The sequence below is a fragment of the Eptesicus fuscus genome, chromosome 15 (genome assembly GCF_027574615.1).
Source record: "Eptesicus fuscus isolate TK198812 chromosome 15, DD_ASM_mEF_20220401, whole genome shotgun sequence".
Classification (NCBI taxonomy): domain Eukaryota; kingdom Metazoa; phylum Chordata; class Mammalia; order Chiroptera; family Vespertilionidae; genus Eptesicus; species Eptesicus fuscus.
The window spans coordinates 16726052-16751472 of NC_072487.1; the positions used below are offsets into that span (position 1 = coordinate 16726052).

Here is a 25421-nt window from a genome sequence, read left to right on the forward strand (position 1 = left end):
TTTGTACTTATTTGTCCTTAACCCAAACCTCTCCCACTGCCCATACTTTCCACTGTGTTCCCTGGTACTTTTACTACATAGTTAACCAATGCCCTATAGCCTCAGTTTCTTCTTAGATAAGTTCATACCTTCTTGGTATAAATGCAATCCTATTGTAGAGCCAAGAGGTGAATTTGCTACCCTCCTTGCTTCCCATTTTCTCTTCCCCAACTGTTAGGGATTGTGAGAAACCAAAGAGGCAATGCTCTTTAAATAAATAACACTGTCTGGCACATGGAAAGTGTTGAATGAATATTAGCTATTTTTTATTTTATTTTATCACATAGTATTTTTGTGCTTATCATAGATCCTTCTATCCTTTGTAAGGGTGGAGGTAGGACTGATAAGTTATTTATAATATAAAAGTCATTTATGTTGCTGATGTTGAGGAATAATGGAAATGTCCAATGTTAAGGGAATGAATATAATCTACAATAGAATTAAATTCATGTCATAGTGTGGTACTCTATTATAGTCTTGCTGGATCCAATCTTTAAAAAGGGCAATCTGTAGGATTGTTGTAGTGAAAGAAATGTTTTGTATTTTGACTCTATTAATGTTAATATCTTGCCTCTGATATTTTTCTATAGTTTTGCAAGATATTACCATTGAAGTAAATTGGATAAAGAGTACCCAGGATCTGTCTGTATTGTTTCCTAGAATTACATGTGAATCTATTAAGTCTCTCAAAATAAAAAGCTTAATGAAAAGATAATAAAGCAAAATATACTTTGAATATTCTAAAAAGCTGATCAATGCTTTCTTTGGGTGATTATCAATGTCTAAGTTTTTTTCTTGTGATTTGTATATATCTTAAATTTTTACACAGGAATTACTTTTGTAGTAAAAAAAAAAAAAAAAGTATGATGCATGAGAAAGAATAACCCTGAAATCCAATCACACCATTTGAAATACATTGATAACTCTGTTTTATTATATACAAACTAGAGGCCTAGTGCACGAAATTCATGCACAGGCAGGGTCTCTAGGCCTGACCAGTGATCATGGCCGATCAGATTCCCCACCTTCCCACCTCCTCCTCCCCTCACTCCCTCAGCAACCGCTCCCCCCTCCCGCTGCTGCCGCTGATTGCCTGCCATGGTGATCAGCACATGTCATAGTGAGCAATTGAACTCCTGGTCTCCCCATCAAACTCCCAAGGGGACACTTTGCATATTAACCTTTTATATATATAGACTAGAGGCCCGGTGCATGAAAATTCATGCATTGGAGGGGGGGTCCCTCAGCCTGGCCTGCCCCCTCTCACAGTCTGGGAGCCCTCAGAGGCAGGAGGCAACCCGGCGATCAGGGGAAGGCGATGCCCCTATCACACCTCTGCTGCTGCCACTGCCAGCAGCACAAGCCTCAGCCGGCCCTGGTTACCTGAGTCTCAAGTGGCTCTGGGCAGCTGGGTGGCCGCCATCCAAGGTTTTCCTATGCCTCAGGCCGGCCCTTGGTGGCTGGGCAGCCGACATCCACAGCTTGCTTGCACCTCGGAACGGCCCTAGGCATCTGGGCAGCCACCATTCGAGGCTTGCCTGTGCCTAGGGCCGGCCCTGGGCAGCTGGGGAGCTCGGGGCGGGTCCGGCTGCACTATGCACCTGCTACGCGCCCCCCCACCCCCAATTGGGCTGAAAGGACTGTGGGACTCTGGCGGGGCTGAGGGGACTGGGCGCCGCCATATTTGTGATGATGTGATGGTCAATTTGCATATTCCATCTTTATTAGATAGGATTATTAAGCATTAATATATTATGTGGCAGCTTTTAGAGATCATTGCATTAGAGTTTAATGTAAGTTAAACACTGTTGACCACATTGTGTCTAAATAGCCAAAATATAGATTAGCTGACCCCAACATCTGGCATTGTACTTAGTTATCAAATGCGATTTCCTTAATAAGCATTTCCAACTCCCCATTTGACCCTTAACCCAACCACATTCTTTCATAAAATTACATAGCCTTAATTACTGGAAAATACCTGTCATTTAACATTAGTTTCAATTGCTGGGTTCAACCTTCAGTTGCAGGCTATTCGTAGGTTTACTGAATTACTGCCAAGTATTCATGTACAGGAAAAGAGATGACTCAACTTCTTTCTTTCTTCTCAAAAGGAATTCATTTTTTAAATCATAGGGCAGATCCTTAATTCAACACCAACCAACCAACAAACAAACAAACACAGAGCCTAACATTCATTTCCATACAGGGGCCTCTCACGCAAACTGCACTTCAGGGAGAAGCCTGCACTAGCTGCCTCCCTCCCTTACTGAATGCCTGCCTACACTGTTTCTGCATATGAGTCAGCCTTATAAAGAAGTTATTTACAATATAAAAGTTATTTATATTGCTGATGTTGAGGAATAATGGCAATGTCCAATGGGGTTGTATTTCAGCCAATAGGACTGAGGCTTTCCTTGTCCAAACAAAGTTGTGCAGCTATATCCCCATCAGCATCTTCACCAACAAGTCAGAGAGGCTCCATCCCGACCAATCAGGACAGTGCCTTTTTGAACCAATCAAACTGTGAGGTTTTGGAATCCTCATTTACATAGCAGAGCAGCACGGGGCAGAACGGAACAGACTGGCATGGAGCAGAATAAGAGAGAGAGAGAGAGAGAGTTGATAATGTGAGCTGATGTCTCTATTACCTCAAGTTCTTAGGGATTTAACCTGGCTATTTCTTCATCTACTGACATCTGTTCATGGAAGATTGTACCTTTTGAGTTTTGTATTTTGGAGAATAAGTTCATTTTAAGTGGAGCTTTATTCATAGAAATCCCGAGTAGACTGGGTTTGAGATGAATCCCTCTAGAGCATTTTGCTTCTGTTTGTTTCTTTTAGGCTTCACAAGAATATTGCCAACCTACAATTAGTCAATTTATTGGCTTGAAGCTACTCAGAACATGTAACTAAAATGAACATCAAACCAACTTGAAGGCAGACTTTCTGACAAGATGTTTTTCCCCACTCAAAGTCACTCATGGCAACAAGTGGCACAATCTTATGTATCGCCATCTGTCTTTGCAATATTTTCTAGGATCTCCTGGCCATCAGTTTATAGCTCTTAGAGATCTGATTCTATGTGGGGATTTCAATTCTGACTTCTTGCTTTCATAGTCTCAAGGTCTTGTCTCCATCAGAGAGTGGCTATTATGACCCAAATAGTGATCACCTACACTCACGCCTCCCCTTCCCATTCTCATACTGCTTTGTTTTTCAGTTCCTTTGTTTTGTAGCCCTTGGCAATTCTTTCACTTTATTGAACTGAACAGAATGTCTGCTACATTTTCTCCAGCATTCCTAACTTTCTGTGGTGAAATATTTTTCACATTTTCTAGTCTTCCATATTCTTGGAAAAGGCAGTTGAGTGTGTGTGTGTGTGTGTGTGTGTGTGTGTGTGTGTGTGTGTGTTATAACTAGGAATATTAATGGAAACTTGGGAGGGGAACACAAACCTACTAGTAAACCAATAGCTTTTTTTTTTTTTTAAGGTATTTTATTGATTTTTTTACAGAGAGGAAGAAAGAGGGATAGAGAGTTAGAAACATCCATGAGAGAGAAACATCGATCAGCTGCCTCTTGCACACCCCCTACTGGGGATGTGCCCGCAACCATGGTACATGCCCTTGACCAGAATCGAACCTGGGACCCTTGAGTCCGCAGGCCGACGTTCTATCCACTGAGCCAAACTGGTTTCAGCACCAATAGCTTTTTTTAAAGGTATGTTGGCTTTAATTTATTGCCTTCTATTCACGATTGAATAATAAGTAGATCAACATCCCATGATATTAGCTCTAAGCAATTTAACATTTTCCTCCAAAAAAAGGACAATCTCTGAACATCATTCATCCTAATGATATTCTAAATGTGTTGAGACAGTTGTATGCTGAAAATTTGGTGTTAAAAATCAATTCTTCTCTCTGGGCAAGATGGCCCGGGCGTGCGACAGTGGGGTGACTGAGCTAGCTGCATCTTTCTCACTAGAATCCTGCCACCTTGGATGTTGCCAAATTGATGCCACTTTCACATGAAGTTATCAGCAGACAAACCACAATTAATAGAGGTACAGTTGGTCAGGTGGCTCATGGGAAATCCACAGTTGTAAAAAGCTATGTCTGGAGTTCACACCATCAGGTTCAAAAACTAACTAGAAAGCAATATTACAATCAAGCTTGGATATGCTAATGCTAAGATGTAGAAATCTGATGACTCAAGTTGTCCTGAGTCAGAATGCTGTAGATCCTGTGGAAGTAGTATGCCTGATGAGTTTCCTGCACACATTCCAGGGACCAAAGGAAACTTCAAATTAGTCAGACATGTCTCCTTTGTTGACTGTCCTGGCCATGATATATATTTTTAATTTTTTAATTTCTTTGTTGATTAAGGTATTACATGTGTCCTTATCCCCTCATTACCCCCCCACCCCTCACTCATGCCCTCACCCCCCTGTTGTCTGTGTCCATTGGTTAGGCTTATGTGCATGCATACAAGTCCTTTGGTTGATCTCTCCTTCTTAACCCCACCTTCTCCTACCTTCCCTCTGAGGTGTGATGATATGATTGATGTTTCTCTGTCACTGGATATGTTTTTGTTCATCAGTTTATGTTGTTCATTATATTCCATAAATGAGTGAGATCATGTGATATTTATCTTTCTCTGACTGGCTTATTTCACTTAGCATAATGCTCTCCAGTTCCATCCATGCTGTTGCAAATGGTAAGAATTTCTTCTTTTTTTTACCACAGTATAGTATTCCATTGTGTAGATGTACCACAATTTTTAATCCACTCATCTGCTGATGGGCACTTAGGCTGTTTCCAAATCTTAGCTATGGTGAATTGTACCGCTAAGAACATAGGGGTGCATATATCCTTTCTGATTGGTGTTTCTAGTTTCTTGGGATATATTCATAGAAGTGGGATCACTGGGTCAAATGGAAGTTCCATTTTTAGTTTTTTGAGGAAACTCCATACTGTTCTCCACAGTGGCTGTACCAGTCTGCATTCCCACCAGCAGTGCACGAGGGTTCCTTTTTCTCTGCATCCTCACCAGCACTTGTCGTTTGTTGATGTGTTGATGATAGCCATTCTGGCAGGTGTGAGATGGTACCGCATTGTCATTTTGATTTGCATCTCTCAGATGATTAGTGACTTTGACCATGTTTTCATATGTCTCTTGGCCTTCCTTCTTGCTGGAAGCCAATTCCAGCATGTCAGCAGGGCTGAATCATCTGGAAATGGCTGAGGGTATCTCCCCAAACCTGAAAAGGATGCATAAATGATTGCTTGCTGTCAGACAGCTGAGGGCATTTCAATCTACATGTTATTGCCTCCTCCTGGCCAAACACCTGAACAGCTGTAGGTAGTTCTTACAATCTGACAATGGATTCTGTATACTAAACCCTTGCCTTTGATGTGTATATCTATCTACCTTGCCTTAGGACTATTTGTGTTAATAAAAAGTAAGGGGTCCTGAGACAAGAGAGAACTTAGTTTCTTTAGTTTAGTCTTCTTTGGCTCCCCAAAATGCCTTCCAATATTGTTTCGTCTCTGGACTCTTGATTAATTTATACACAGTGCCTTCTCCAGATTCCTGAACCCCTCTTCTAGATGCTGGATTAAGACCCCCGGCACCTTCTGTCTTCTTTCAAAAAGTATCTATTTAGGTCTGTTGCCCATTTCTTGATTAGGTTGTTTATCTTCCTTTTGTTAAGTTGTATGAGTTCCCTGTAAATGTTGGAGATTAAACCCTTATCAGTGATACCATTGGAAAATATGTTCTCCCATGCAGTGGTCTTTCTTGTTGTTTTGTTGATGGTTTCTTTTGCTGTGCAAAAGCTTTTTATTTTGATGTAGTCCCATTTGTTTATTTTCTCTTTAGTTTCCATTGCCCTAGGAGCGGTATCGGTGAAGAAATTGCTTCAGCGTATGTCTGAGATTTTGCTGCCTGTGGATTCCTCTAGTATTTTTATGGTTTCCTGTGTTATGTTTAAATCCTTGATCCATTTTGAGTTTATTTTTGTGTCTGGTATGTTTGGTGGTCTAGTTTCATTTTTTTGCATGTATCTGTCCAATTTTCCCAACACCACTTATTGAAGAGACTGTCTTTTATTTAAAATTCAATAAATCTTTATTGTTCAGATTATTACAATTGTTCCTCTTTTTTCCCTCCATAGCTCCCCTCCACCAGGTTAGTACCCTATCCTCTGCCCTTACCTCCCCCACACTGTCCTCACCCATAGGTGTATGCCTTTTGTCCAGTCTCTTCCTGCACCCCCCACTCCCCTTTTCCCCCAAGAATTGTCAGTCCACTCCCTTTCTATGCCCCTGATTCTATTATATTCACCAGTTAATACTGTTCATCTATTTTTTATTCCCTTGGTTTTTATATTCACTTGTTGATAGATACATATTTGTTGTTCATAATTTTTTTCTTCATCTTCTTCTTCCTCTTCTTTTTTTTCCAATTTTTTTAAATTAAGGTATTATATGTGTACATATCTTACCATTGTCCCCCCACCCCACTCCCGTACATGCCCTCACCTCCCAGAGTTTTGCGTCCATTGGTTATGCTTATATGCATGCATACAAGTCCTTTGATTGATCTTTTATCTTCCCCACCTCTCCCTAACTTCCTGCTGTAATTTGACAGATTGTTTGATGCTTTACTGCCTCTGTATCTATCTTTTTGTTCAAGTTTATAATGTTCTTCATTATCCATAAATGAGTGAGATCATGTGGTATTTTTCTTTCATGGACTGGCTTATTTCACTTAACATAATGTTCTCCGATTCCATCCAGGTTGCTGCAAATGGTAAGAATTTCTTCTTTTTTATGGCAGCATAATATTCCATTGTGTAGATGTACCATAGTTTTCTGATCCAGTCATCTGCTGATGGGCACCTAGGCTGTTTCCAGATCTTAGCTATTGTAAATTGTGCTGCTATGAACATAGGGGTGCATATATCCTTTCTTATTGGTGTTCCCAGTTTCTTAGGATATATTCCTAGGAATGGGATTACTGGGTCAAATGGGAGTCCCATTTTCAGTTTTTTGAGGAAACTCCATACTGTTCTCCACAGTGGCTGCACCAGTCTGCATTCCCACCAGCAGTGCACGAGGGTTCCTTTTTCTCCACATCCTCGCCAACACTTGTTGTTTGTTTATGATAGCCATTCTGACAGGTGTGAGATGGTACCGCATTGTTGTTTTGATTTGCATCTCTTGGATAATTAGTGACGTTGAGCATGTTTTCATGTGTCTCTTGGCCTTCCTTCTGTCTTCTTTTGAAAAGATTCTATTTAGGTCCGTTGCCTATTTTTTTATTGGATCATTTATCTTCCTTTTATTAAGTTGTATAAGCTGCCTGTAGATGTTGGAGATTAAACCTTTATCAGTGATGCCATTTGCAAATATGTTCTCCCATGCAGTGGGCTTTCTTATTGTTTTGTTGATTGTTTGTTTTGCTGTAAAAAAGCTTTTTATTTTGATGTAGTCCCATTTGTTTATTTTCTCTTTAGCTTCCATTGCCCTAGGGGCAGTATCGGTTAAGAAGTTCTTTTGGCATATGTCTGAGATTTTGCTGCCTGTGGGTTCCTCTAGTATTTTTATGGTTTCCTGTCTTATGTTTAAGTCCTGTATCCATTTTGAGTTTATTTTTGTGTATGGCGTAAGTTGGTGATCTAGCTTCATTTCTTTGCATGTATCTGTCCAATTTTCCCAACACCATTTATTGAAGAGACTGTCTTTATTCCATTGTATGTTCATGCCTCCTTTGTCAAATATTAATTGAGCATAGTGGTTTGGGTCAATATCTGGATTCTCTATTCTGTTCCATTGATCTATATGTCTGTTCTTGTGACAGTATCAGGCTGTTTTGAGAATAGTGGCTTTGTAATACAGCTTGAAATCTGGTATTGAGATCCCTCCTACTTTATTCTTCTTCCTCAGGATTGCTGCAGCTATTCGGGGTCTTTTTTATTCCAGATGAATTTTTGGAGAGTTCTTTCAAGGTCTGTGAAATATGCCGTTGGCATTTTAATGGGGAGTGCATTGAATCTATAGATTGCTTTGGGTAGTATGGACATTTTAATGATGTTGATTCTACCAATCCAGGAACATGATATGTTCTTCCATCTGTTTACGTCTTCCTCTATCTCTTTTTTTCAGTGTCCTGTAGTTTTCTGCATATAGGTCTTTTACCTCCTTAGTTAAGTTTATTCCTAGGTATCTTAATTTTTTTGGTGCAATGGTAAATGGGATTGCCTTTTTAGTCTCTCTGTCTGTAAGTTCACTATTGCTGTATAGAAAGGCCATAGATTTCTTGGCGTTAATTTTGTATCCTGCTACATTGCCGAATTCATTTATTAAGTCTATAAGTTTTTTGACGGAGCCTATCGGATTTTTTATGTACAATATCATGTCGTCTGCAAATAAGGACAGCTTTACTTGTTCTTTTCCAATTTGGATGCCTTTTATTTCTTCTTCTTGTCTAATTGCAATGGCTAATACTTCCAGTACTATGTCAAACAGGAGTGGTGAGAGTGGGCATCTTTGTCCTGTTCCTGTTCTTAGGGGAAATGTTTTTAGTTTTTGTCTATTGAGTATGATGTTTGCTGTGGGTTTATCATATATAGCTTTTATTATGTTGACGTATGAGCCTTCTATTCCCACCTTATTGAGAGTTTTTATCAAGAAAGGGTGTTGGATTTTGTCAAATGCTTTTTCTGCATCAATTGATATAACTGTGATTTTTATCTCTCAGTTTGTTTAAGTGATGTATCACGTTTATTGATTTGCGGATATTGTACCATCCTTGCATTCCTGGGATAAATCCTACTTGGTCATGGTGTATGATCTTTCTGATGTACTGCTGGAGCCAATTTGCTAGAATTTTGTTGAGGATTTTGGCATCTATGTTCATGAGGGATATTGGTCTGTAATTCTCTTTCATTGTGTTGTCTTTATCTGGTTTTGATATTAGGGTGATGCTGGCTTCATAGAAGGAGCTTGGAAGTGTTCCTTCCTCTTGAATTTTTTGGAATAGTCTGAGCAAGATAGGTTTTAGTTCTTCCTTGAAAGTTTGGTAAAACTCTCCTGTGAAATCCTCAGGCCATGGGCTTTTGTTTGCTAGAAGCTTTTTGACGACTGCTTCAATTTTGTCCACAGTTACTGGCCTATTGAGCTGTTTAGATTCTTCTTGATTGATTTTTGGAAGGTTATATTTTTCTAGGAATATGTCCATTTCCTCCAGGTTGTCCAGTTTGTTGGAATAGAGTTGTTCGTAGCATTTTGTAACAATCCTTTGTATCTCTGCGGGGTCTGTTGTTATTTCACCTCTTTCATTTCTGATTTTTGTTTATTTGGGTCCTCTCTCTTTGCTTCTTGGTGAGCCTGGCTAGAGGTCCATCAATCTTGTTTATCCTTTCAAAGAACCAGCTCTTGGTTTTGTTGATCTTTTGTATTGTTTCTTTGGTCTCTATGTCATTTATCTCCACTCTGATCTTTGTTATTTCCTTCCTTCTGGTTACACTGGCTTTTCTTGCTGCTCTTTTTCTAGCTCTTTGAGTTGTAGGGTTAGGTAATTTATTACCATTGTTTCTTGTTTTTTGCAATAGGCTTGTAGAGCTATGAACTTCCCTCTCAAGACTGCTTTTGCTGTGTCCCATAGATTTTGGATTGTTGTGTTTTCATTGTCATTTGTTGCCATGATGTTTTTTATTTCTTCCTTGATCTCTCTGGTGATCCAGTCCTTGTTTAATAGCATGCTGTTTAGTCTCCATGTGTTTGATTTCTTTGGATTGTATTTATTGTAGTTGATTTCCAGTTTTATGCCACTGTGATCTGAGAAGATGCTTGATATAATTTCTATCCTCTTGAATTTGAAGAGACTTTGCCTGTGACCCAGCATATGGTCTATTTTTGAAAATGACACATGTGCACTTGAGAAGAATGTATTTTCTGTGGCTTTGGGGTGAAATCTTCTGAAGATGTCAATTAATTCCATCTGGTCTAGTGATTCATTTAGGATTGCTGTTTCTTTGCTGATTTTTTGTTTAGAGGATTTGTTCAATGGTGATAGTGGGGTATTAAAGTTTCCTACTATGATTGTATTGCTATTAATCTCTCCCTTGATATCCTCCAGGAGTTTTTTTAATGTATTTGGGTGCTCCTATATTGGGAGTGTATATGTTTAACAGAATTATTTCTTCTTGTTGGATTTCTCCCTTTAGTATTATGAAGTGGCCTTCCTTATCTCTTATTATGGCATTTACTTTGAGGTCTATTTTGTCAGATATAAGTATAGCTACCCCAGCTTTTTTTCATTTCCATTTGCCTGAAAGATATTTTTCCATCCCTTCACTTTCAATCTGTGTGAGTCTCTTGCTCTGAGGTGGGTCTCTTATAGACAGCATATATATTGTCATGTTTTTTTATCCATTCAGCCACTCGATGTCTTTTGATTGGAACATTTAGTCCATTTACATTTAAAGTTATTACTGAAAGGTATTTGTTTATAGTCATATCTATTTTTGTGTCTGTATTCCTTCTTACCTGTTTATTTCTTCTTTTTACAGTATTCCCTTTAGCAATTCTTGCATTGCTGGTTTGGTGGTGATAAACTCCCTGAGCCTTTTTTTGTCTGCGAAGCTCCTGATTTTCCCTTCAATTTTGATTGATAGTCTTGCTGGATATAGTATTCTTGGATTCAGTCCCTTGCTTTGCAACACTTTGTATACCTCCTTCCATTCACTTCTAGCTTGTTGTGTTTCTGTTGAGTAATCATTTGACACTCTGATGGGTGTTCCTTTGTAGGTAACTCTCTGTCTCTCTCTTGCCGCCTTTAAGATTCTCTCTTTATCATTTATATTTGCCATTGAAATTATGATATGTCTTGGTGTGGGTCTTTTGGGGTTGATCCTGCTTGGGACTCTCTGTATTTGTGTAACTTTATCTTTCCCATATCCGGGAAGTTTTCTGTCATTATTTCTTCAAATAGGTTTTCTAATCCCTGCTGCTCTTCTTGTCCTTCTGGCAGCTCTATTATACGCATGTTACTTTGTTTCATGTTGTTCCGAAGCTCCCTTAGGCTTTCCTCCTGCTTTTTAATTCTTTTCTCCAATTGCTGTTCAGATTGAGCTTGTTTCTGTACCTGATCTTCTAACTCACTAATTCGGTCCTCTGCTTCTTGTAGTCTACTGTTGTTCTTCCTCTTCTTAAAGAATACCTTTCAGCATTTCATATAATACTGGTTTGGTGGTGAACTCCTTTAGCTTTTCCTTATCTGTGAAGCTGTTTATCTGACCTTCAATTCTAAATGATAGCTTTGCTGGGTAGAGTAATCTTGGTTGTAGTTTCTTGCTATTAATCACTTTGAATATTTCTTGCCATTCCCATCTGGCCTGCATAGTTTCTGTTGAGAAATCAGCTGACAGTCGTATGGGTGCTCCCTTTTAGGTAATTAACTGTTTTTCTCTTGTTGCTTTTAATATTCTCTCTTTGTCTTTTGCCTTTGGCATTTTAATTATGATGTATCTTGGTGTGGTCCTCTTTGGATTCCTTTTGTTTGGGGTTCTGTGCGCTTCCTGAACTTGTAAGTCTATTTCTTTCACCAGGTAGGGGAAGTTTTCGGTCACTATTTCTTCAAATAGGTTTTCAGTATCTTGCTCTCTCTCTTCTTCTGGGACCCCCATAATTCTGATGTTGGTACGCTTGAAGTTGTTCCAGAGGCTCCTTACACTATCTTCAACTTTTTGGATTCTTTTTTCTTTTTTTCATTTATATTTCAGTGCCAATGAGTTGGCGTTTTTTGTTTTTTTTTTAATAAATCTTTATTGTTCAGATTATTACAGTTGTTCCTCTTTTTCCTCCCACAGCTCCCCTCCACCTGATTCCCCACCCCACCCCATGCCCTTACCCCCCCGCCTCTGTCTTCATCCATACGTGTAAGATTTTTTTTTTTTTTTAGCAGAAGTAAAGCCCAGAACCTGCCAGGCTGCTCCAGATACAGAGGGCTGTTCTTACTCCAGCTCTACTTTTTTTTTTTTCATTTTTTTTATTAAGGTATTATATGTATACATATCTTACCATTGCCACCCCCCACCCCACTCCCATATATGCCCTCACCCCCCAGAGTTTTTCATCCGTTGGTTATGCTTATATGCATGCATACAAGTCCTTTGATCGATCTCTTATCTCCCCCACCTCTCCCTAACTTTCCCCCTGTAATTTTGACAGTCTGTTTGATGCTTTACTGTCTCTGTATCTATCTTTTTGTTCAAGTTTATAATGTTCTTTATTACCTATAAATGAGTGAGATCATGTGGTATTTTTCTTTCATTGACTGGCTTATTTCACTTAACATAATGTTCTCCAATTCCATCCAGGTTGCTGCAAATGGTAGGAATTCCTTCTTTTTTATGGCAGCATAGTATTCCATTGTGTAGATGTACCACAGTTTTCTGATCCAGTCATCTGCTGACGGGCACCTAGGCTGTTTCCAAATCTTAGCTATGGTGAATTGTGCTGCTATGAACATAGGGGTGCATATATCCTTTCTGATTGGTGTTTCTAGTTTCTTTGGATATATTCCCAGGAGTGGGATTACTGGGTCAAATGGGAGTTCCATTTTCAGTTTTTTGAGGAAACTCCATACTGTTCTCCACAGTGGCTGCACCAGTCTGCATTCCCACCAGCAGTGCACGAGGGTTCCTTTTTCTCCGCATCCTCGCCAACACTTGTCTTTGTTGATTTGTTGATGATAGCCATTCTGAGAGGTGTGAGATGGTACCTCATTGTTGTTTTGATTTGCATCTCTCGGATAATAAGTGAGTTTGAACATGTTTTCATGTGTCTCTTGGCCTTCCTTCTGTCTTCTTTTGAAAATATTCTGTTTAGGTCTGTTGCCCATTTTTTTATTGGATCATTTATCTTCCTCTTATTAAGTTGCATAAGCTGCCTGTAGATGTTGGAGATTAAACCTTTATCAGTGATAGCATTTGCAAATATGTTCTCCCATGCAGTGGGCTTTCTTGTTGTTTTGTTGATTGTTTCTTTTGCTGTAAAAAAGCTTTTTATTTTGATGTAGTCCCATTTGTTTATTTTCTCTTTAGCTTCCATTGCCCTAGGGGCAGTGTCAGTGAAGAAGTTCTTTTGGCATATGTCTGAGATTTTGCTGCCTGTGGATTCCTCTAGTATTTTTATGGTTTCCTGTCTTATGTTTAAGTCCTGTATCCATTTTGAGTTTATTTTTGTGTATGGTGTAAGTTGGTGATCTAGTTTCATTTTTTTGCATGTATCTGTCCAGTTTTCCCAACACCATTTATTGAAGAGACTGTCTTGACTCCATTGTATGTTCATGCCTCCTTTGTCAAATATTAATTGAGCATAGTGTTTTGGGTCAATATCTGGATTCTCTATTCTGTTCCATTGATCAATATGTCTGTTCTTGTGCCAGTACCAGGCTGTTTTGAGAACAGTGGCTTTGTAATACAGCTTGAAATCTGGTATTGAGATCCCACCTACTTTATTCTTCTTTCTCAGGATTGCTGTGGCTATTCGGGGTCTTTTTTTATTCCAGATGAATTTTTGGAGAGTTCTTTCTAGGTCTGTGAAATATGCTGTTGGTATTTTGATGGGAAGTGCATTGAATCTGTAGATTGCTTTGGGTAGTATGGACATTTTAATGATGTTGATTCTACCAATCCATGAACATGGTATGTTCTTCCATCTGTTTATGTCTTCCTCTATCTCTTTTTTCAGTGTCCTGTAGTTTTCTGTGTATAGGTCTTTTACCTCCTTAGTTAAGTTTATTCCTAGGTATGTTAATTTTTTTGGTGCGATGGTAAATGGGATTGCTTTTTTAGTCTCTCTTTCTGTAAGTTCATTATTGGTGTATAGAAAAGCCATAGATTTCTTGGCGTTAATTTTGTATCCTGCTACATTGCCGAATTCATTTATTAAGTCTATTAGTTTTTTTATGAAATCTTTTGGTTTTTTTATGTACAATATCATGTCATCTGCAAATAAGGACAGCTTCACTTCTTCTTTTCCAATTTGGATGCCTCTTATTTCTTCTTCTTGCCTAATTGCGATAGCTAATACTTCCAGTACTATGTCAAACAGGAGTGGTGAGAGTGGGCATCCCTGTCTTGTTCCTGTTCTTAGGGGAAATGGTTTTAGTTTTTGCCCATTGAGTATGATGTTTGCTGTGGGTTTATCATATATAGCTTTTATTATGTTGAGGTATGATCCTTCTATTCCCACCTTGTTGAGAGTTTTTATCAAGAAAGGGTGTTGGATTTTGTCAAATGCTTTTTCTGCATCTATTGATATGACTATGTGATTTTTATCTCTCAGTTTGTTTATGTGATGTATCACGTTTATTGATTTGCAGATATTGTACCATCCTTGCATCCCCGGGATAAATCCTACTTGGTCATGGTGTATGATCTTTCTGATGTACTGCTGGATTCGATTTGCTAGAATTTTGTTGAGGATTTTGGCATCTATGTTCATGATGGATATTGGTCTGTAATTCTCTTTCATTGAGTTGTCTTTATCTGGTTTTGGTATTAGGGTGATGCTGGCTTCTTAGAAGGAGCTTGGAAGTGTTCCTTCCTCTTGAATTTTTTGGAATAGTCTGAGGAAGATAGGTTTTAGTTCTTCCTTGAAAGTTTGGTAAAACTCTCCTGTGAAGCCGTCTGGCCCCGGGCTTTTGTTTGCCGGAAGCTTTTTGATGACTGCTTCAATTTCTTCCATAGTTATTGGCATGTTGAGCTGTTTAGATTCTTCCTGATTGAGTTTTGGAAGGTTGTATTTTTCTAGGAATATGTCGATTTCTTCTAGGTTGTCCAGTTTGTTGGAATAGAGTTGTTCGTAGTATTTTGTAACAATCCTTTGTATTTCGTCGGGGTCTGTTGTTATTTCACCTCTTTCATTTCTGATTTTGTTTATTTGGGTCCTCTCTCTTTGCTTCTTGGTGAGCCTGGCTAGAGGTTCATCAATCTTGTTTATCCTTTCAAAGAACCAGCTCTTGGTTTTGTTGATCTTTTGTATTGTTTCTTTGGTCTCTATGTCGTTTATCTCCGCTCTGATCTTTATTATTTCTTTCCTTCTGCTTACACTGGGCTTATCTTGTTGCTCTCTCTCTAACTCTTTGAGTTGTTGGGTTAGGTAATTTATTACCATTGTTTCTTGTTTTTTGCAGTAGGCTTGTAGAGCTATGAACTTCCCTCTCAGGACTGCTTTCGCTGTGTCCCATAGATTTTGGATTGTTGTGTTTTCATTGTCATTTGTTGCCATGATGTTTTTTATTTCTTCCTTGATGTCTTTGGTAACCCAGTCATGGTTTAATAGCATGCTGTTTAGTCTCCAAGAGTTTGATTTCTTTGGGTTGTTTTTATTGTAGTTGATTTCCAGTTTTATGCCACTGTGATCTGAGAAGATACTTGATATGATTTCTATCTTCTTGAAGTTGGAGAGACTTTGCCTATGACCTAAGATATGGTCTATCTTTGAAAAGGACCCATGTGCACTTGAGAAGAATGTATATTCTGTGGCTTTGGGGTGAAATGTTCTGAAGATGTCGATTAATTCCATCTGTTCTAGTGAGTCATTTAGGATTGATGTTTCTTTGCTGATTTTTTGTTTAGAGGATTTGTCCAATGGTGATAGTGGGGTATTGAAGTCTCCTACTATGATTGTATTGCTGTCAATCTCTCCTTTGATATCTTCCAGGAGTTTTTTAATGTATCTTGGTGCTCCTGTATTGGGTGCATATATGTTTACCAGAGTTATTTCTTCTTGTTGGATTTCTCCCTTTAGTATTATGAAGTGGCCTGCATTATCTCTAGTTATGTCCTTCACTTTGAGATCTAATTTGTCAGATATAAGTATTGCTACCCCAGCTTTTTTTTCATTTCCATTCGCCTGGAAAACCTTTTTCCAGCCCTTTACTCTCAGTCTGTATGCCTCCTTTTTTTTGAGGTGGGTTTCCTGTAGACAGCAGATATCTGGGTTTTGTTTTCTTATCCAGTCTGTTACCCTGTGTCTTTTGATTGGGGCATTCAATCCATTTACATTTAAAGTTATTATTGATAGGTACTTTTTTGATGCCATTTTTATTCTATACCCCTGTGTTCCTTCTTTGCTTCCTATTTCTTTCTTTTACAGCAGACCCTTTAGCATTTCTTTCATTGCTGGTTTGGTGGTGATAAACTCCCTTAGTCCTTTTTTGTCTGTGAAGCTCCTGATTTCACCTTCAATTTTGATTGATAGCCTTGCTGGGTACAGTATTCTTGGATTTAGACCCTTCCTTTGCATGACTTTGTATATTTCATTCCATTCCCTTCTGGCCTGATGAGTTTCTGTTGAGAAATCAGTTGCTAGTCTGATGGGGGTTCCTTTGTATGTAACTGTCTGTCTCTCTCTGGCCGCATTTAAGATTCTTACTTTGTCGTTGGTGTTTGCCAACTTGATTATAATGTGCCTTGGCGTTGGTCTTTTGGGGTTCATTTTGCTTGGAACTCTGTGAGCTTCTTGGATTTGTGTGGGTTTTTTCTTCCCTATATCACGGAAGTTTTCTGTTATTATTTCTTCAAACAGGTTTTCTATTCCTTGCTCAGTTTCCTTTCCTTCTGGCACCCCTATTATCCTGATGTTGTTTTGTTTTGTGTTGTCCCGAAGTTCCCTTAGGCTCTCCTCAAACTTTCTAATTTTTGTTTCTAGAAGCTGTTCTAATTGGGTATTTTTTTCCATCTTGTCTTCTAGCTCACTTATGCGGTCCTCTGCTTCGTCTAGTCTACTCTTGATGCTTTCTATTGAGTTCTTTACAGCAGCGATGTCATTTTTCATTTCTTCTTGGTTCTTCTTCATTTCCTCTTGGTTCTTACTCATATTGTCGAATTTGTCTTCCATCCTTTTCAGCCACTTTATGATCATTTCTCTGAATTCTTTCTCTGATAGGTTGTTTGCCTCTAAATAGTTTACTTCCTTTTCTGGTGATGCCTGTTTCTCTTTCCTGTTGGGGCTGTTTCTTTGTCTCCTCATGGTCTCTCTTCTCCGGATGTCTGGTTATATAGATTTCTCTCTCCGGCGTTGATTTAAAGGTACAAAATACAACACAACCAGGCACAACAGACAAGGCACTGAACAGAATTGTATTCACGATATTAATAACTTCCAATAAAGGTAACCACCAGAGAAAGACAAATTAGGGAGTTGGAGTGGAAGAGGGAGAGCAGAAAGAAAGAACAACAACAACAACAAAAAAAAACAAAGAGTGTGAATCTTAACTTGGGAAAAGAGCAGAAAGAAAGAAAAAAAGAAAAGAAAAGAAAGAGTAAGAGAGACAAGAACGATACTAAGAGAGAAAAGGGGAACAAACTATATATATGGGTAGTAAACTCCACTAGAACAACCACTATTTCCAGCAAATTCCAGCAACACGAGCCTGGAGATTAATACAAACTGCAACACCAGCTAATATCTAGTGAGGCAAGGGAAAACAAAAGTAAAAAACAAACAAAAACAAAGCAAACAAAAGAACCAACCAAACCAACAAAAAGAATAATCAAAACAATCTCATAAAAAAGCATAAAAATTCAATCTAATCAACTTTCAAGCAAACAACAACAAAAGGCCAGAGAGAAAAATAATTTTTTTTTTAGGTAGCATAGAGAGAGGTTTGTATGGATTTGGAGCAGGGGGTTGGGAATTAGATATATAAGTAGGGTGAAGTTTTAGCAGAGAGTAAACTGAAAAAGTAGGGAAAATCTAAAGCCAGAAAGGGTTAAGATAAACCGGAGACCAAAAGGGGAAAGGTTAGAAGGAGAGTGATGGCATAGTGTTAGCTTTGAGATAGGGTAAAACAATTGTAAGGGAAAGATGCAAATCGAATGTAGGACACTAATCCAAAAATAAAAGAAAGAGAAAATCAACTGACATTAAAAAAAAAAAAAGTAAAATAATAGTAATAATAATGCTGATTGAAAATAAAAATGTAATAATTAAAAAGGTGAAAATCGAATGAGGAAAAAGAAAAAAATTTAGTTTCTTAAATAAAAGATGCAAAAAATGATAATAAAAAATAAAGTAAATGAGAATAAAAAATTTAAAAAATTGAAAAAAGAATTTAAAATTAAAAAATAGGAAGACTAAAATGTGCAGTAGCGGCTGTCATTCACTTCCTCTATTATTCTGTTTGGTACGCCTGTTTCCCAGTCTGGGCGGTATTTCAGTTCAGCTTCATTCCAGGGCTCCTCAGTGTTGAAAGCCAGTCCTGCTTTTTAAGCCGGCCGTGTCTTAATTTCTCGTATTTATTTTTTATTACACCAGAGACAATTAGCGTTTCAGCCCCTGGGTGGCGGTGTTTCTGAATTGACTTCCGGGCCTCTAGCTTTTTTTTTTTTTTTTCCCCTCTATGGCACTCACTACCGGTTTGTGGAAGTGTGCACCTCAGAGCTTGTGGAGGTGTGTGCCTCAGAGCTGCCTCTCTGATGGTCACACGCAGCTCTGGTCCCCAGGTTCCGAAAAATCACCTTCCCCCTGCAGACTTTCAGGGTTTCCACCTGGGTTTTTCTATGTATTGGGCTCAGCAATCAGAGTCAGAAAGAGCCCAAGTGTGCGGACCGTGGGTCTGCGCGCAAAACTGAGGATCCTGCACTCCTTTGAAAATTCTTAGTCTGACCCTCCTCGTCAGATTAAAATGAGTTGCTTTTAAGAGGTCACTTCTGTTAGCAGCTCAGAAGACCCCCCTCCACATTCACGGATCACGGCAGTTCCAACTGCCACAGATTTTTCTAGGCACAGACCTCCCGGCTCCTGCCGGTCCTGCGGCTGCCGCGCTTCCCTCACCCAGCGCTTCCCTCACCCACCGCGGGGATTAGAAACCGCACCTTATTTCAGGCGAAATCTGACCTTTCCGTGGTGCAGCGAAGAGTTCCTTTGAATCCGAATGTTTGCGCTGATAGGGGACCGGTGGTCTGGTGATCGCAGCCGTTCAGTGTTTGCAGTTGTCGTGGAAAGTCAGGTTTCTGATAAAATCCTCCTTTCCTTGCAAGATGGCGAGGCGCCAGGTGAGCCCGCAGCTCCGGGAGGGGACCCAGCCCCTGTGGGTGCTGCACGGTCAGGGGAACACTGCCCAGCACTCCCCCGCCTTCTCCTGGAGTCCAGCTGTCCCTTGGTTTGCCCACATACAATCCCTCTGCGAGCCTCTGCCTCTCCGACACTCCGCCCCAGGAACAGACTCCAAACCCGTCTCTATTCCGTCGCCATTTTCTCCTATCTCCACGTGTAAGATTTTTGTCCAATCTCTTCCCACACCCCTCACACCCTCTTTCTCCTGAGAATTGTCAGTCCACTCCCTTTCTATGCCCCTGATTCTATTATATACACCAGTTTATTCTGTTCATCAGATTTTTTATTCACTTGATTTTTAAATTCACTTGTTGATAGACATGTATTTGTTGTTCATAATTTTTATCTTTACCCTTTTCTTCTTCTTCCTCTTCTTAAAGAATACCTTTCAGCATTTCATATAATACCGTACTTTCTGGCGTATAAGACAACTGGGCGTATAAGATTTTCCTGGATTAAAAGTTGTTTTATACGCCAGAAAATACGGTATATTGGACTATATTGATGGGATTAGATACAATGGATTAGATATATTGGACTACTGTATTTTCCAGCATATAAGACGACTTTTTAACCCAGGAAAATCTTATACGCCAAGTTGTCTTATACGCCGGAAATACGGTACTAGTTTGGTGTTGATGAACTCCTTTAGTTTTTTCTTGTCTGTGAAGCTCTTTATCTGACCTTCAATTCTAAATGATAGCATTGCTGGGTAGAGTAATCTTGGTTGTAGGTTCTTGCTGTTCATCACGTTGAATATTGCTTGCCACTCCCATCTGGCCTGCATAGTTTCTGTTGAGAAATCAGCTGACAGTCGTATGGGTACTCCCTTGTAGGTAACTAACTGTTTTTCTCTTGCTGCTTTCAAGATTCTCTCTTTGTCTTTTGCCCTTGGCATTTTAATTATGATGTGTCTTGGTGTGGTCCTCTTTGGATTCCTTTTGTTTGGGGTTCTGTGCGCTTCCTGGACTTGTAAGTCTATTTCTTTCACCAGATAGGGAAAGTTTTCTGTCATTATTTCTTCTAATAGGTTTTCAACATTTTGCTGTCTCTCTTCTTCTGGCACCCCAATAATTTGGATGTTGGTATGCTTAAAGTTGTCCCATAGGCTCCTTACACTATCTTCATATTTTTGGATTATTTTTTCTTTTTGTTTTTCTGGTTGGGTGGTTTTTGTTTCCTCATGTTTCAAATCTTTGGTTTTATTCTTGGGGTCTTTTGATCTACTGTTGAATTTCTGTATATTCTTTATTTCAGACAATGTATGCTTAATTTCTGATTGGTCCTTTTCCATTTTTTTTTTTTTTTTGGCATTCTCATTAAGATCTTTAAAGGTCTCACTAAATTCCTCAGAGGTTTTTAACAGATTCTTGAGTAACTTTATAAGTGTGGTTTTGAACTCTATGTCCAGTCTTCTGCTTTCCTCCATTTCTTTCATTTGTGATCTGCCTCTTTGTCCCGCATTTTATCTGCTTCCCTGAGTTGATGGAGTGGCTTTGTGTGCGAGGTGTCCTTTGGGCCCAGTGGCTCAACCTCTCCAGTTACCTGAGGTGGACACTCTTGGTGCACCCCTTTGTGGGCTGCACAGTCTTGTTTTAGTTAAGCCTTGATTGTTGTCGGTATCACTGGGCAGAGTTGACCTCCAGGCCAATTGGCTGTGAGGATTAGCTGTGTCTATACTGGGAGAGCTTCTGTGCTCAGTTTGGATGGGGTGGGGTCTCAGGGAAGAGCAGGCAGCCTTGGTTTCCCGTCAGCCCCACCCTGAGAGGCTTGGGTCTCAGTGTCCCGTGGCAATGGCTGCACGCACCTCTGAGAGAAAGCTGCTCTCGAGTTTTGCCCACTGTCAGACAGTCCAGTTTCTCCCTGAATGAGTGTGGGTACCCAAAGTCTCACCCGGAACTGGAGTATGTGTAGTCGGGTGGCTTTGTTTTTCTCTGGAATGAGAAAGGCAGCCACGCATTCAACTGCCCGAGCCCTCTCCACGCTCATGCGCCTCCTCACCTCTGCTTCCGCAGTTCCTCTGGGTCTCCATGCCCCATGGCAATGGCTGCATGCACCTCTGAGAGAAGGCTGCCCTCAAGTTTCACCCGCTGCCAGACAGTCCAGTTTCTCCCCAAATAAGTCTGGGTACCCAAAGTCTCACCCGGAACTGGAGTTCAGTTCAGTCGGGAGATTTTGTTTTCCTCCCGAACGAGAAAGCTAACAGTGCACTTGCTGCCCACCCTCTCCGTATTCCACGAGTAAGCCAGCCGTGTATTCAGCCACCCGCCCTTTCTGCACACACGTGTCTCCACTCCTCTGTCCTCCACAGCTCCTCTGAGTCTCAGTGTCCTTTTCTCTTTCCTTCTAGTTGTAGAATTTCCACTCAGCCAGCTTTCCAGTGGTTCTGGACAATGTCCGCTCTGTCTTCCAGTTGCAGTTTTGAAATTGTTGTGCAAGGCAGCAGTATAGGTGTTTACCTATGCCGCTATCTTGGTTTTCTCAGAGACTGTCTTGACTCCATTGTATGTTCATGCCTCCTTTGTCACATATTAATTGAGCATAGTGGTTTGGGTCGATTTTTGGGTTCTCTACTCTATTCCGTTGATCTATATGTCTGTTCTTGTGCCAGTACCAGGCTGTTTTGAGAACAATGGCTTTGTAATACAGCTTGATGTCTGGTATTGAGATCCCACCTACTTTGTTCTTCTTTCTCAGGATTGCTTCAGCTATTTGGAGTCTTTTTAAAAATTTTTTTTATTCCAGATGAATTTTTGGAAAGTTCATTCTAGGTCTGTGAAATATGTCATTGGTATTTTAATGGGAAGTGCATTGAATCTATAGATTGCTTTGGGTAGTATGGACATTTTAATGATGTTGATTCTACCAATCCATGAACACGGTATGTTCTTCTATCTGTTTATGTCTTCCTCTATCTTTTTTTTCAGTGTCCTGTAGTTTTCTGCATATAGGTCTTTTACCTCCTTGGTTAAGTTTATTCCTAGGTATCTTAATTTTTTTGGTGCGATGGTAAATGGGATTGCTTTTTTAGTCTCTCTTTCTGTAAGTTCACTTTTGGTGTATAGAAATGCCATAGATTTCTTGGTGTTAATTTTGTATCCTGCTATATTGCCAAATTCATTTATTAAGTCTAATAATTTTTTTATGGAGTCTTTAGGGTTTTCTATGTATAGTATCATGTCATCTGCAAATAAGGACAGTTTTACTTCTTCTTTTCCAATTTGGATGCCTTTTATTTCTTCTTCTTGTCTAATCGCAATGGCTAGTACTTCCAGTACTATGTTGTTCAGGAGTGGTGAGAGTGGGCATCCCTGTCTTGTTCCTGTTCTTAGGGGAAATGGTTTTAATTTTTGCCCATTGGGTATGATGTTGGCTGTGGGTTTGTCATATATGGCTTTTATGATGTTGAGGTATGATCCTTCTGTCCCAACCTTGCTGAGAGTTTTTATCAAGAAAGGGTGTTGGATTTTGTCAAATGCTTTTTCTGAATCAATTGATATGACTATGTGATTTTTATCTCTCAATTTGTTTATGTGATGTATCACATTTATTGATTTGTGGATATTGTACCATCCTTGCATCCCCGGGATAAATCCTACTTGGTCATGGTGTATGATCTTTCTGATGTACTGCTGGAACCGATTTGCTAGAATTTTGTTGAGGATTTTGGCATCTATATTCATGAGGTTATATTGGCCTATAATTCTCTTTCATTGTGTTGTCTTTATCTGGTTTTGATATTAGGGTGATGCTGGCTTCATAGAAGGAGCTTGGAAGTGTTCCTTCCTCTTGAATTTTTTGGAATTGTCTGAGGAGGATAGGTTTTAGTTCTTCCTTGAATGTTTGGTAAAACTTCCTTGTGAAGCCATCTGGCCCTGGGCTTTTGTTTGCTAGAAGCTTTTTGATGACTGTTTCAATTTCTTCCATAGTTATCGGCCTGTGAGATTTTTAGATTCTTCCTGATTGAGTTTTGGAAGGTTGTATTTTTCTAGGAATATGTTCACTGGCCACGATATTTTGATGGCTATTCTGCTGGACAGTGTAGCAGTAATGGATGCAGCTCTTCTGTTGATAGCTGGAATGAGACTTGCCCTCAGCTTCAGACTTCTGCACACCTGGCTGCTATAGAAATCATGAAACTGAAGCATATTTTGATTCCACAAAATAAAATTCTTTGGTAAAAAAATAAAAAGCCACCCTAACTGGTTTGGGTCAGTGGATAGAGCATCGGCCTGCGGATTCAAGGGCCACAGGTTCGATTCCAGTCAAGGGCATGTACCTTGGTTGCGGGCACATCCCCAGTGGGGAGTGTGCAGGAGGCAGCTGATCAGATGTTTCTCTCTCATTGATGTTTCTAATTCTCTATCCCTCTCCCTTCCTCTCTATAAAAAATCAATAAAATATATTTTATAAAAAATAAAAAATAAATAAAAAGCCAAGCTAAGAACAGTATGAACAGATCCTTGCATTCTATTATTCCAATTTCTGCTCAGCTGAAGTACAACATTGAAGTTGTCTGTGAGTACATAGTAAAGAAAATTCTAGTGCCCCCAAGAGACTTTACTTCAGGACCCCCACTTATTGTTATTAGGTCTTTTGATATCAACAAACCTGGCTGTGAAGTCGATGAACTTAAGGGGGCGTAGCTGGTGGTGGTATTCTAAAAGGAATGCTAAAGGTGGGCTAGGAGATGGAAGTCAGACCTGGTATTGTTTCCAAAGATAGGGAAGGAAAACTCATGTGTAGTTTGATCTTTTTCAAAACTGTATCACTGTTTGGGGAACATGATGATCTTCAGTATGTGCTCCAGGAAGTCTTATTGAAGTAGGAACAAAAATTGGCCCCACTTTGTTCTGGGCTGATATAATGGTGAAGCAGGTACTTGATGCAGTTGGTGCTTTACCTGAGATTTTCACAGAATTGAAACCCTCCTATTTCCTGCTTAAAAGGCTCTGAGGTGCATGCACTGAAGGAGACAAGAAAGCAGCTAAGGTGCAAAAGTTGTGAAAAAGAGTGAAGTGCTCCTGGTGAACATAATATTCCTGTCAACAGGAGGAAGAGCTAGGTGCAGTTGAGGCTGATCTGGGCAAAATCGTTTTGTCTAATCCTGTGTGCACAGAAGTAGGAGAAAAAGTTGTGCCCCCTTAGCAGAAGAGTTGAGAAAACACTGGTGTTTAATTGGTTGGGGTCAAATAAGAAGAATGACAGGCTAACCGTCATTCCTCTTATTATTTCAATTTGATGACTGAAGAATTCCAGTTAAAAAATACATTTCATTAAAGTCAGATTTTCTCTTAACAACCTAAGGGACATATTTTCAAAGCAATACCGGGGAATGAATTTCACAGCTATTACCTTAGTAGTAGCTGTTATTCCCATTTTTTGGTGGTGAACATTTGATCTCTAGTACTAAAATGGGGTGTAGCATAATTGCAAAAATTGGCATAATGTTGGATTGAATTTGCATTTCAGCATAAAGGAATTATTTCCAAGTAATGTCTAATTTATGTCACAATGTAGGCTTGAATGACGCTGTTTGCTACAACCAGCCTTGCTGTAGCACACGTACCGCCAAACCTGTTGGAAAGAAAGTTTTTCTTATTTTCATGATTCATCTTTGAGTGGCTCCAGGCTTGAAAGGATTGTTATACCAGTAAAAGTTTGAAAACACGAATTCTTAAAGACCGGCCTCCCTTTGCCTCATATTTTATGTTGCTTTATCTTTGCAATGTTGAGTGAAAAGAAATTAATAGGTTCAAATAAACAATCCTTTAGAGCAGTGGTTCTCAACCTTTCTAATGCCGCGACCCTTTAATACAGTTCCTCATGTTGTGGTGACCCACAACCATAAAATTATTTTCGTTGCTACTTCATAACTGTAATTTTGCTACTGTTAATGAATCATAATGTAAATATCTGTGTTTTCCGATGGTCTTAGGCTATACAGCAGCGGTTCTCAACCTGTAGGACCCTGCTAGCCAGTTCTCTGTAGAGCCTAAGACCATCGGAAAACACAAATATTTACATTATGATTCATTAACAGTAGCAAAATTACAGTTATGAAGTAGCAACGAAAATAATTTTATGGTTGGGGGTCACCACAACATGAGGAACTGTATTAAAGGGTCATGGTATTAGAAAAGTTGAGAACCACTGCGTTAGAGTAAAAAATAAATAAATAAATAAATAAATAAATAAATAAATAAATAAATAAACCCTTATTAATCAATAGCAACAAGTACC

At 39.4% G+C, this 25421-nt stretch overlaps 1 pseudogene; it reads left to right on the plus strand.

The window, feature by feature from the left end:
- The first annotated feature begins 1793 nt into the window (after positions 1–1793).
- LOC103304779 (eukaryotic translation initiation factor 2 subunit 3-like) lies at positions 1794–24391 on the plus strand (annotated as a pseudogene).
- The last annotated feature ends 1030 nt before the right edge of the window (positions 24392–25421 follow it).